Genomic DNA, 13,082 nt, shown 5'->3' on the forward strand with positions numbered 1-13,082 from the left:
AATGCCCATGTAAATAACAGTACGTGGGCAGAACTAAAAGAACTTTGAAAAAACATATTGCAGAGCATATTGCAAATATAAAAAAAGGATACGACAAACACACTTTGTCCCTCCATTTTAAGACCTCACACAATCAGGACCCAAAAGGAATGGTGTTTGCAGCCTTGGAAAAGGTGAACACACACTGGAGAGGGGGAGATCATATAAGTAAAATGTCACAGATGGAATCTAGGAAAATATTTGAATTTAACTCTATCCTCCCACAGGGATTAAATGCAGAATTGGAGGTTTTCGGTTTCTTGTAGTGTATGGAGAGGGGAGTCCTCCAGCGGATGGAAGCATGGGTGTATGTCCATCCCAGCCCAGTCTTGCTGCAGGATCTCCCTCTCCCCCTACATGACACTATTTGTTGGCAATATGCCGAGTAAACATATGTCTTGAGAAAAATATTTACCCCAACTGGACGACCAGCCACCATCCTTTCGCAAGTATAACAAGCCCTGTATAATAAATTAAGGGAGAGTAACGTAATTAACTTGATGCAGACCGGTTATTCATAAACAGATACAAATGGAAGTTAATAAATATGTTATATCACAAAACACCACTCTCCACTCATTCAGTTTTTCACACTTAGTTTTGTCTTTGTTTCTGTTTTTTTTTATAAAACGCATATAATGAAAAAAAAGCACTATATATTTATATAAAAAAATCTCACATGAATAAAACGCATGTACCTTCATCTTAAATAACACATTTTGTAGAAATTTACATTTCACTTGATATTTTTAATGGTTTGTATAACCAGTTTGACTTGTTATGTGGCATATTTTGAATATAAAAATCGCACTCCCCTTACGAATGATCACTTTAAGAAATATAAATATTCAGATAAGCTAATATGTAACGGATACTGTTTTTAATATTTTTAAACATGTTTCTAATGTGTTTCTAACCCTTTATGTAACCAATCACATACTAAATAGCCAGATAGGTCCGATTCAGGTTTTCGGGTTCTCCCTAAGATGATGCAACAATCCCAATGAGAAGATTGACCTAGGACTATATAATCCACCATATAACATATGAGACTTGACTACTCAGGAAGGAGTCTGTGTTAACTCCGAAACGCGTCTGGTGTATACAAGTCTCAAAGGAAGAAAAGACCGCAGCACATATTCTGCGGATCATCCACATATCTTCGGAGCACTCCCGAATGTTGTATACGAATAAGAAACAGTCTCGCCGCGTCTAGAGTAAATAGACACGAGGAAATGCTGACTATCAAAGAGGGTCTAATACCTACAGACCCCGGCGTCTAGCAGACTGTTCAAAACCTTAAAAGTTCATTACTCACTGTTGAATAAACCGGAGGTAAGACCTTCCGTGCCGCAACACGTGGGACGCCACGCTAGGCACGAAAACCTCGGACATCATCGCTCCAAACAGTGAGTAACACAGCTTGAATTAACGGTGTAGTAGCAGATGGTTATGTTATAGCTACGAGTACATATTTAACAAACTGAGAGAAAATTATCCTCATTTGTAAGGCATCATTTATACCGGAACTTTTTACATCCACAAGTCGTTGCAAAAATCGTCGACATAAAGGGGAACCACGCACACTACAAGTGCACCAAAGTTGGATATTTAACAAAACAATATATTGGCTACAATCCAGTATTAATTTACAAGACTGTTGGTAACATTATCCAACTAGGGCATTATCAAGTGCACCTATTCAATACCTTAGATTGGTTACATCAATTTTTAGTATAATATATTACCTTATGTACACAGCTGTATTTTATAGATATTTTATAGATGTACTGTTAATCCTTGATATTTTATGTTCTTATGTAATAAATCACAATAGCAGTATCACTGGCTAGCGTTCTGTGTCAATTCCGGGTGTAGGTGTGCCCCACTATTTCATTACACTTTGCATGTCATATTCCTGTCCGTTTTGTGGATAAGAATAGGCATTTCTACAATGGGCCGCCCATTCCGTTCCGCAAATTGCGGAAGGCACACGGGCGGCTTCGGTTTTTTGCGGACCGCAAAAACGGCACGGTTGTGTGCATGAGGCTTTAAGGGGGGAAAATAATCTGGTCAGGATTAAGGGAGGGGATGAATGGAAGATGGCTTTTAATACCCCAGAGGGTCACTTTGAGAACCTGGTCATGCCTTTTGGGTTGACCACTGCTCCTGCGCTTTTCCAGCATTTTGTGAATTACATTTTTCATCACCTGTTGTGGAGGTTTGTTGTCGTGTATTTGGATGACATTCTAATTTATTCTCCAGATGTGGAGACTCATCAGGATCACGTTAGACAGGTGTTACAGATCCTAAGAGATAATAAATTGCATGCAAAATTAGAGAAGTGTGTTTTTGCTGTACATGAGGTGCAATTCTGTCATCTTCAGTTTTTCTAATGGATCCAGAGAAAGTCTGTGCTGTATTGGACTGGGTTCTACCCAAAAATCTGAAGGCTCTTGAGCGGTAGTGATGAGCGGCAGGGGTCATATTCGAATTTGCGATATTCGCGAATTCGAATATTCATTATATTTTACTTTTTTTTTACTCCAAAAATCGGCAAGGTAATGATCGCATAATATGCGAATATTACGCGATCAATACAGGTGTGGGTCAAAAACGAATATATAGCACTATAGAATTTTGTGCTATATATTAGTTTTTTAGAATATTCGTCATGATTCCTCCCTGCTTAAAGGGGTATTCCCATCTTCACTTTTTATACTTACCCTTGTTGAGTGCGACGTTCACTTCCTGGATTCTTCTCCCAGCCGGGCCGCGCTTGCGCAGAGGACTGAAGATTTTCTCCCGGCCGAGCCGCGCAATGTCGTGAACGTGCACGCCGCGCATGCGCCATGGTGACTTATTCCTGGCCTGTATAGTACAGAGCCGGCGTGCGCGTTCGCGGCTCTGTACTATACTGGCCAGGAAGAAGTCATCATGGCGCATACGCCATGGGAGGGAGAAAATCTTCAGTCTTCTGCGTAAGCGCGGCCCGGCGGGATTCGACAGAAGAGGTGGTCGTAACCAGGGGAGACTAAAGACAACGATCAGGCAAGAGGGGACTTATTTTCTCAAAAAGGGTGGGAATTGGGTATTTAAATGTATTTACAAAAATTATCACTGTCAAATCATTAACTTAAGTAACTTAAGCAGGGAGGAATCATGACTTCAGATGAAAAAAAATGACGAATATTCGAAAAAAATGAATATATAGAGCAATATAGCTGATATAGTGCTATATTCGTTTTTCAGAATATTCCTAATATTCTAAAACAAGAATATATAGCAATATAGCGAATATTCGAAAAAAAAACTAATATAGAGCAATTTAGCTAATATAGTGCTATAATCTTTTTTTTAATAGTTGTAATTTTTTCCCAATCTGAACTTCAGATGAAAAAATAAATTACAACTATTAGACAAAGAAGATTATAGCACTATATTAGCTAAATTGCTCTATATTAGTTTTTTTTTTTTATATTCGCTATATTGCTATATATTCTTGTTTTAGAATATTCCGAATATTTGGAAAAACGAATATAGCACTATATCAGCTATATTGCTATATATTAGTTTTTTTTTAGAATATTCGTAATTTTTTTCCATCTGAAGTCATGATTCCTCCCTGCTTAAGTTACTTAAGCAGGGAGGAATCATGACTTCAGATGGAAAAAAAATGACGAATATATTTAATCGCTGATAAAAATTTTCATTACGAAAATTCGCAATCAACACTACTCCTAAAACCAAAGATATTGCAGCCTTCTCATTGACCCACAAGCTAGAAGCAGGGAGGGATCATGTGTACTGATTAAAAAAAAATCTCGAATATTCGAAATTACGAATATATATCACTATATTCTAAATATTCGCAAATTCTCGAAGTGCCGATATTCGCGATAAAAATTCGCAATTCAAATATTCGTGATCAACACTATTATGCGGTTTTTGGGTTCGCTAACTATTACTGAAAATGTATTTAGAACTATTAGACAGTGGTAAAACCCTTAACTGACATGACTAAGAAAGGGACAGATGTCTCAGTGTGGTCTGATTTGGCGTTGCGAGCCTTTTCTGCTGTAAAAGAGTGCTTTGCTTCTGTCCATATACTGGTACAGCCGGTGGTATCACAACCTTTCATTGTGGAAGTTGACGCGTCCGTGGTGGGGGTAGGAGCAGTCTTATCGCAGAGCCCGTCACCTGGTAAATGGCACCCATGTGCATTTTTCTCTAAAACACTCTCTGCCGCAGAGAGAGAAATTACGATGTGGGTAACAGATAGTTGCTTGCCATTAAGTTGGCTTTTCAGGAGTGGCGTCATTGGTTGGAAGGGGTGATTCATCCGATCACGGTGTTCACAGATCACAAAAATCGAGCTTACCTGGAGTTGCCTAAATGACTGAACCCAAGGCAGGCCAGATGGTCTTTGTTTTTCACCAGATTAAATTTCATTGTCACTTATCGTCCTGGGGTTAAGAACGTCAAGGCAGATACCCTGTCACATAGATTTTCTGGAGGTAGTGATTTTGAAAATCCGAGTCCGATACTGTTGGAAGGCGTGGTGATATCTGCTCTATACCCTGACCTAGAGGTGAAGGTATTAGAGCCTCAGGGAGATTCACCGGAGTATTGCGTCATAAGGTGTTTGAGGAACATCACCGTACGGTTCTTACGGGACAGCTTTGGAGTAAATCCATTGCCGACCTCATCTCTCGTAGATTCTGGTGGCCGGGGTTGCGTAAGTCTGTTGAGGACTATGTATCGGCCTGAAGTATCTGTGCACGCGCTAAGGTGACACATACTCATCCTTCTGGATCTCTACTTCCGTTGCCGATTCCGTCCAGACTATGGACTCACTTGTCTATGAATTTTATTACTGATCTGCCTAATTCGCCTGGAAAGACAGTTATTCTGGTGGTAGTTGATCGTTTTAGTAAAATGGTGCACTTTATAGCATTGCCTGGCCTACCTAATGCTAAAACACTTGTGCCAGTGTTTGTTGACAACATTGTGAAACATCATGGCATTCCCTCTGACGTGGTCTCTGATCGTGGGATTCAGTTTGTGTCCAGATTCTGGAAGGCATTCTGTCCTCGGCTGGGAATACAACTGTCTTTTTCTTCTGCTTTTCATCCTCAAACAAATGGACAGATGGAGCGCATTAATTCTGAGAATCAGGAGGAATGGTCCTCGTTTTTGTCCATAAACAATCGTAGACAGGATTCCACTGGTAAGTCGCCATTTTTGGGGGTATATGGGTTTCACCCACAATTTGTGTGGTTCGGATAGTTGCAGTATCCCTGAGGAGGAACTTTTTTTTATCATAATTGTCTTCTATATGGCAGAAAATTATAAATAACTTGATGAATATGGGCAACAAGAAATATTAAGTTGAAGGTTCCTTGGAAGTTGGGTCCAAGGTTTATTGGTCCATATAAGATCACTGACATTATTAATCCTGTAGCTTTTCATCTTGAACTTCCTCAGGCTCTGAAAATTCATAATGCGTTTCACAAATCTTTGTTGAAGAGATATGTTGAACCTTTGGAGTCATCCCCCTTGCCACCCGCTCCTGTCATGGTGGACGGCAGTTTGGAATTCCAGATCTCCAAGATTATTGACTCTCGAGTTCTCCGTAGATCTCTACAGTATCTTGTTCACTGGAAGGGTTATGGACCAGAGGAGACAATGTGGGTACAGGCATTTGACGTGAATGCCAGTCGTTTGGTGAAAGCCTTTCACAGTTCTTATCTGGATAAGGTTGATCCTGGGTGCCCAGGGGTCACCCATAGAAGGGGGGGTACTGTCACGGACGTTCCCACGACAGGTGGCAGGAGATAGATGGGACTGGCAACACGTGGTTTGATCTGACATGTTTTCCGTTTGGATCAAATGACGTCTGTGTTGTTTCTGGTGCTTGCCACACCTTCTTTCCCCAGCTGTGGCTATTATGGTCATTTAACCTTCTCTATCTATTGTTGTTTCTCCACTATGCTATGCGGTTTATAGCTTTTGTTTGAGTTGTGGACAGCTGGTGTGTGGATCTCGGCTGAGTTCCTGGTGCTGCCATAGCCACTTAAAGTTAAGTGCTTTCTTTCCCTTTTGAATTTTGTTTGGGTTATTTTGTTTGTTGCATTTCCCTGTCATTTGTATTAAAGCCTGAGGGAGACTCCTGTTCATCCTTTCTTTTGGAGGAACAGGTTGTCTTAATCCTGACATTAGTACCAGGGTCCTATAGGGTGAGTTAGCACTTTAGGTATTCCTGTGTATGAACTCACCTACCTCTGGGGTCTGTTCATACTGGTAGTTAGGGTTTTACTAGGAGGTGTCCATCTCTTTTCCGTAGTTTCCAGGCCTTATTCCCTCAACACTTTCCCTCCTATGTTCGGTGTGGCGTTTTCCTCCCACACCCGAACGTGACAGTTCGATATTTCCGCAAAAAATAAAACATTTTTATGCAATTTCGTTAGCAGACGTGCAGCAACCATTCATCTGCTTCAGAGTTTGGTAGCCCCCTGGTTCATTTTGGTGGTGAGCTGTAGTGTTGAGCGCGAATATTCGAAAAGCGAATTTTTTTAACGAATATCGCAATTTCGAGATTTCGCGAATATTTCGAATATAGTGCTATATATTCGTAAAAACGAATATTCGTTTTTTTTTTTTAACAAAATTACAGTACACATATAATTGATTGTTTCCCAAAGGTCCAAAAGCTCAGAACTTAGTCACATTGCCGAGAAAGTGATAAAGTTGCGAATCTTCGTAAGGCGATTATATTAGCGCATAGGCGAATATCTGCACTTGTCCCCAGAACAGAAAGGCAAAGGCCTGTGCATTCATATAGTATAGCACCATATTCGCGAATATTTAGAACTTCGAAAATTTCGACTTACGAATATTCGTATTTTTTATTTTAGTTTCCACAGTACAGATTACATTCATCTGTACTCTGTCAACTACTTTCATCACCCCCCACTGTATCTCGATTGTTTCCCAAAGGTCCAAAAGCTCAGAACTTAGTCACATTGCCGAGAAAGTGATAAAGTTGCGAATCTTCGTAAGGCGATTATATTAGCGCATAGGCGAATATCTGCACTTGTCCCAGAACAGAGGCAAAGGGCTTTGCATTCATACTTTAGTGAATTGAGTTGCGAATCTTCCTAAAGCGATAATATTAGCGCACAGGCGAATATCAGCACTTGTCCCCAGAACAGAAAGGCAAAGGCCTGTGCATTCATATAGTATAGCACCATATTCGCGAATATTTAGAACTTCGAAAATTTCGACTTACGAATATTCGTATTTTTTATTTTAGTTTCCACAGTACAGATTACATTCATCTGTACTCTGTCAACTACTTTCATCACCCCCCACTGTATCTCGATTGTTTCCCAAAGGTCCAAAAGCTCAGAACTTAGTCACATTGCCGAGAAAGTGATAAAGTTGCGAATCTTCGTAAGGCGATTATATTAGCGCATAGGCGAATATCTGCACTTGTCCCAGAACAGAGGCAAAGGGCTTTGCATTCATACTTTAGTGAATTGAGTTGCGAATCTTCCTAAAGCGATAATATTAGCGCACAGGCGAATATCAGCACTTGTCCCCAGAACAGAAAGGCAAAGGCCTGTGCATTCATATAGTATAGCACCATATTCGCGAATATTTAGAACTTCGAAAATTTCGACTTACGAATATTCGTATTTTTTATTTTAGTTTCCACAGTACAGATTACATTCATCTGTACTCTGTCAACTACTTTCATCACCCCCCACTGTATCTCGATTGTTTCCCAAAGGTCCAAAAGCTCAGAACTTAGTCACATTGCCGAGAAAGTGATAAAGTTGCGAATCTTCGTAAGGCGATTATATTAGCGCATAGGCGAATATCTGCACTTGTCCCAGAACAGAGGCAAAGGGCTTTGCATTCATACTTTAGTGAATTGAGTTGCGAATCTTCCTAAAGCGATAATATTAGCGCACAGGCGAATATCAGCACTTGTCCCCAGAACAGAAAGGCAAAGGCCTGTGCATTCATATAGTATAGCACCATATTCGCGAATATTTAGAACTTCGAAAATTTCGACTTACGAATATTCGTATTTTTTATTTTAGTTTCCACAGTACAGATTACATTCATCTGTACTCTGTCAACTACTTTCATCACCCCCCACTGTATCTCGATTGTTTCCCAAAGGTCCAAAAGCTCAGATCTTAGTCACATTGCCGAGAAAGTGATTGAGGCGCGAATATTCGTAATGCGTAATTTTATTAGCGCACATGCGAATATCGGCTCTTCGTGAGGACACTAATCCCTCCCTCATTTTAGATTGTGGGCCAATGAGAAGGAGTCCAACAGGTTAGCAACATCCCTAGCAACCAATCATAAAGTTGCCCACCCCATTACTATATAAGATTTTGTCACGGCATCCATTTTGTGCAGTTTCATGTGGTGGTGATTGAGAGAGGAGCTTGGAACTGTGCAGTGCTTTGCTTTTTTAAAAGCAAATTACAAATCGAATTGTTTAATCTGATAGTGTTAGATAGGGTAGGTTAGTGTAGCTGATAGGTTAAAGATTAGGGTACAGAGTTAGGAGAAAAATAATAATTTATTTAGGTTAGTGAATAGATTAGTGTAGCTGATAGTTTCTAGTGCAGGGTGCAGTGTAGGGCCTAGTTAGGAGAAATATAATAATTTAGGTTAGTGAATAGTTAGCTGATAGTTTCTAGTGCAGAGTGCAGTGTAGGGCCTAGTTAGGAGAAATATAATAATTTAGGTTAGTGAATATATTAGTTAGGTGATAGTTTCTAGTGAAGGGTGTAGGTTAGTTATAGTGTAGGCTTTAGTTTTCCTTTATTACTGTTTAGTTTGTGTCGTGTCAGTGTCTACGTCCTTTAGTGTAGTTTATTAGTTTTCCTTTATTACTGTTTAGTTTGTGTCGTGTCAGTGTCTACGTCCTTTAGTGTAGTTTATTAGTTTTCCTTTATTACTGTTTAGTTTGTGTCGTGTCAGTGTCTACGTCCTTTGTTAGTTAAAAAAAAAAAAAGACAAAAAATTTTTTATTCGTTTTAGTGTTTTTCTTTTACTTGTTATTCGGTGTATTGTCCGCGTTGTTTTCTTTATTGTACGACAGTCCCCATCCCAATAAACTTATTCCCAAAATCAAATTATATTATTTAATTTTTCTATAAATTAAAAAAATAAAAATAATGAGGTCTTCACGAACAAGCAGCAGGGGTAGGAGAGTAGTTGGTCCCAGTGCTGGACAGCTGCCAGCACGGGGCCGCTCCTCTACCCACCGAGGTGCGGACGCAGGTGTCAGGGGCGTCCGCCTTATTCGTGAATATTTTGGGACTGGCAGCAGGAGAATTACCTCACAGGATGCCGAGGAAGTTATGTCTCTCGTGGCACAAGGCAGTGCCACAGAGTCCTCTGCCCCGGCTCCGAGCAGCAGCTGCACTTCGTCTCCTGCAGGACCAACCCCCAGCCCCCAAGAATCGTCTCTGCTCCTGTTTGACAGCGACAGTGAAAGGGACATCTTGGGGGAGGTAATGCAGGAGGCTGATTTGCAGTTCAGTCCTGAGGGTCAGGACCTTATGGAAGGGATGGAGGAGGAGATGGAGGGGGTACCACCTGTATGTACCCCAGTGACATCCCTTCCAACAGGTGCGGGCGGTTTCAGCCAGCAAAACCCCACACCTAATCAGACCCAGGTGTCAGCGAGGGGACAGAGGAGCCAGATCAGGGGCCCCACGTCTGCTGTTCGCCTCAGTCCACCACTGGTTGGCCCGGTGTCTGACATATCGGGGGACGAAGAGGAGGGTGATCGAGAATGGGTGCCACCTCCCTTGTCAGGCATCAGCAGCAATGATGAGGAGGAAGGTAGGCACCAGAGGCAAATGGTGCGACAGGTTGCCAGTGAGCCCAGAGTCAGGGGCTCCACTGGTAATGGCAGTAGGAGGAGGCAGCAGCAGCCACCTCCACCTGTCCGCACCGAGCCCGAGCAGGCGCAAGTCAGCACCGCCCCATCTGACAGGAGGGTGGTGCGTAAGTCGCCTGTTTGGGCTTATTTCACCCTGGCACCAGATGATGCCACAATTGGCATTTGTAATCTGTGCCATGCCAGGGTGAGGAGAGGGAGGTCTGCGGCTCGGCTGGGTACCACTGCCCTAACCCAGCACCTGAGAGTCAACCACTGGCGGGAGTGGGAACAGATGCGGGGTGGTCACAGCAGTGGCGCCACCAGCAGTGCGCAGGGGACAGCAGCTCCTGCCACTGTTCTGCAGCCACCCCAACCACTTCCAACAAGGCGTTCCCACTCCCCCGCTCCCTCTCCTAGAGGTACTGGCATCCAGACCTCTGCCTCCACCGCACCCTCCTCTATGCCCTCCACTGCCGTCCAGCGCCAGCCCACGGTTGCTGACCTTTTTGAACGCACCGCGCCCTATGCCCCCGGGGACCGACGCGTGCGTTCACTCAATGGGCTCCTGGCAAGGGTTATCGCCCAACATCTGCTGCCCTTCAATCTTGTGGACAGCAATCCATTCCGGCAGATGTTGGAGCAGGCACAACCCAGATGGCGTGTCCCCAGCCGCCATTTCTTTGCCAGGACTGGCGTCCCTGCCCTACACCAGCACATTGTGCAGAATGTATCCCTGTCGCTGGATCATGCTGTCAGTGACAGGGTGCATCTGACAATGGATGCTTGGACCAGCAGGCATGGGCAGGGACGCTATATCAGTTTTACTGCCCATTGGGTTTCCCTCCGAGGCGCCGGGGAGGGAACGGCGGCATCAGACTTTGTGGTGCCGCCCCGGGGTGTCCAGGGGAGAACTGCTGCTCTCCCCTCACAAGCCACTGTCTCCACTGCTGCTGAGCCCCCCAGCAAGCGTCCCCGAAGCTACGCAAGTGTGGTGCACGTCCGCTGCCAGGCCGTGCTCCAGCTTGTGAGCTTAGGGGAACGGAGACACACTGGACCTGATGTTCTGGCCGCACTACAGGCTCAGGTCCAGAAGTGGCTGACACCCCGAAGGCTCCAGGTAGGTATGGTTGTCTGTGACAACGGCAGCAACCTCCTCGCCGCCCTCCATGCTGGCAGTCTTACCCACGTACCCTGCATGGCACATGTCCTCAACCTAGTTGTGCAGAAGTTCCTCAGAACATACGAAGGGTTGAGTGACATTGTGCTAAGGGTACGGAGGATTGCCAGCCACTTTAGACGCTCCCCAACTGCTGCCGCGTCCCTGTCCAGACTGCAGCGGGACAACAGCCTGCCACCTCACAGGCTGATTGTCGACAGCGTGACGCGGTGGAACTCCACCCTCCACATGCTGGAGAGGTTGTGGGAGCAGCGAAGGGCGGTGAGGGAATACCTGCTGGACCAAGGCACTCCAGGGCCAACCAACCCACTCCCCTACATCACCAATGCGGAGTGGGGGCAGATACAGCAGGTCTGCCACGTGTTGGCCCCATTTGAGCAGGCGACCAAGATGGTCAGCGGGGAGCATGTCGGCCTCAATGACGTGCTCCCCATAGTGTTCCTGCTGGACAGGACACTAGATCGCCTGCTCGAGGCTGGGGAGAGTGCCTTGGTGGAGCAAGAGGAGGCAATGCTTCACCAGGACGAGGAGGAGGAGGAGGAGGAGGACAATGATGATGTGGAAGTCCAGGAGTCTGGGCCTGGTCAGGAGGGAGAGACGGTGTTGGGGGCACCGTTAGTCCGGGGGTGGGGCAGCTCCGACCGGGAGCATCAGCAACAGCAGCAGGAGGACCAAGAGGTCATGGTCCTGGGCATCCATGAAGAGTCACAGCGGGCTGTCCTCTTCCCTATGGCTGCCCACATGCTGCGATGCCTCCGGAGGGACCCCCGGATCAAGAGAATCAAGGAGAGGGAAGATTATTGGTTGGCCACCCTTTTAGACCCTCGCTGCAAGGGGAAACTGGAGCAGTTCATTCCAGCCTGCCGTAGACAGGCCCGGATGGATCAACTGCGGGCCTGTCTGATCAAGCGGCTGGAGCAGGCCAACCCTCGGCCTCACGCTCCAGTTCTCCCCGCCCATCTCACCCAGCAGGTGGCTGGCCCCAGCAGCACCAGCCGAGCAGGTGACCTTATGGGTGAGATGCGGTCGTTCTACCAGTCTGCGCGACCCAGTAGCAGCAGCAGCAGCAGCAGCAGTCACCACCAGCGGCTGGCCCGCATGGTGGCAGACTACATGGGGTCCGTTGGTGCTTCCGACAGCATGAGCACCGACAACCCCATGGAGTACTGGGTTGCCAGGCTGGACACCTGCCGCGAGCTCGCTCAGTATGCGCTGGAGTTACTATCTTGCCCCCCCTCCAGCGTACTGTCTGAGCGGACATTTAGCGCGGCAGGTGGGGTGGTCACGGACAAGCGGACCCGTCTGTCCACAGAGTCAGTGGACAGACTTACATTCATTAAAATGAACGAGTCCTGGATCGGCAGTGACTTCTTGTCCCCCGCTGTCGGTTCAGGCCGTTGAAGGGTCCCTTGTCCATCCCTCTCCTTGTCTCTCCCTCCAAAACTTCGTTTTTTTTAAATGATATATTGATATATTATTAGATTAATTAATTTTCATTATGTAATTTGACTTAAATTGATTGTTACCAATCCAAAAACTAAATTAAATAGACACGCCGCATGCATCGGTAGTCAACAATTTATTCTTTAAAGCATATTGAGTCAGTATCAGAACACTGCGGCTACACAGCCAGCCTAACCGTGTGATGATTCCTACACGCCAGATGTCTTATTTCATTTATGGGCTTACCATGGCCTGTTGATTTCCCATTAAGCAGTACACATTGCTGCTGCCAACTTTGAACGTGATGCTGACTGACATGTCATATTTCATTTATGGGCTTACCACATGGCCTGTTGATTTCACATTCCGCAGTACACATTGCTGCTGCCAACTTTGAACCTGCTGCTGACTGACATGTCATATTTCATTTATGGGCTTACCATGGCCTGTTGATTTCCCATTCCGCAGTACACATTGATGCTGCCAACTTTGAACGTGATGCTG

The sequence above is a fragment of the Bufo bufo genome, chromosome 4, assembly GCF_905171765.1.
Source record: "Bufo bufo chromosome 4, aBufBuf1.1, whole genome shotgun sequence".
NCBI lineage: Eukaryota > Metazoa > Chordata > Amphibia > Anura > Bufonidae > Bufo > Bufo bufo.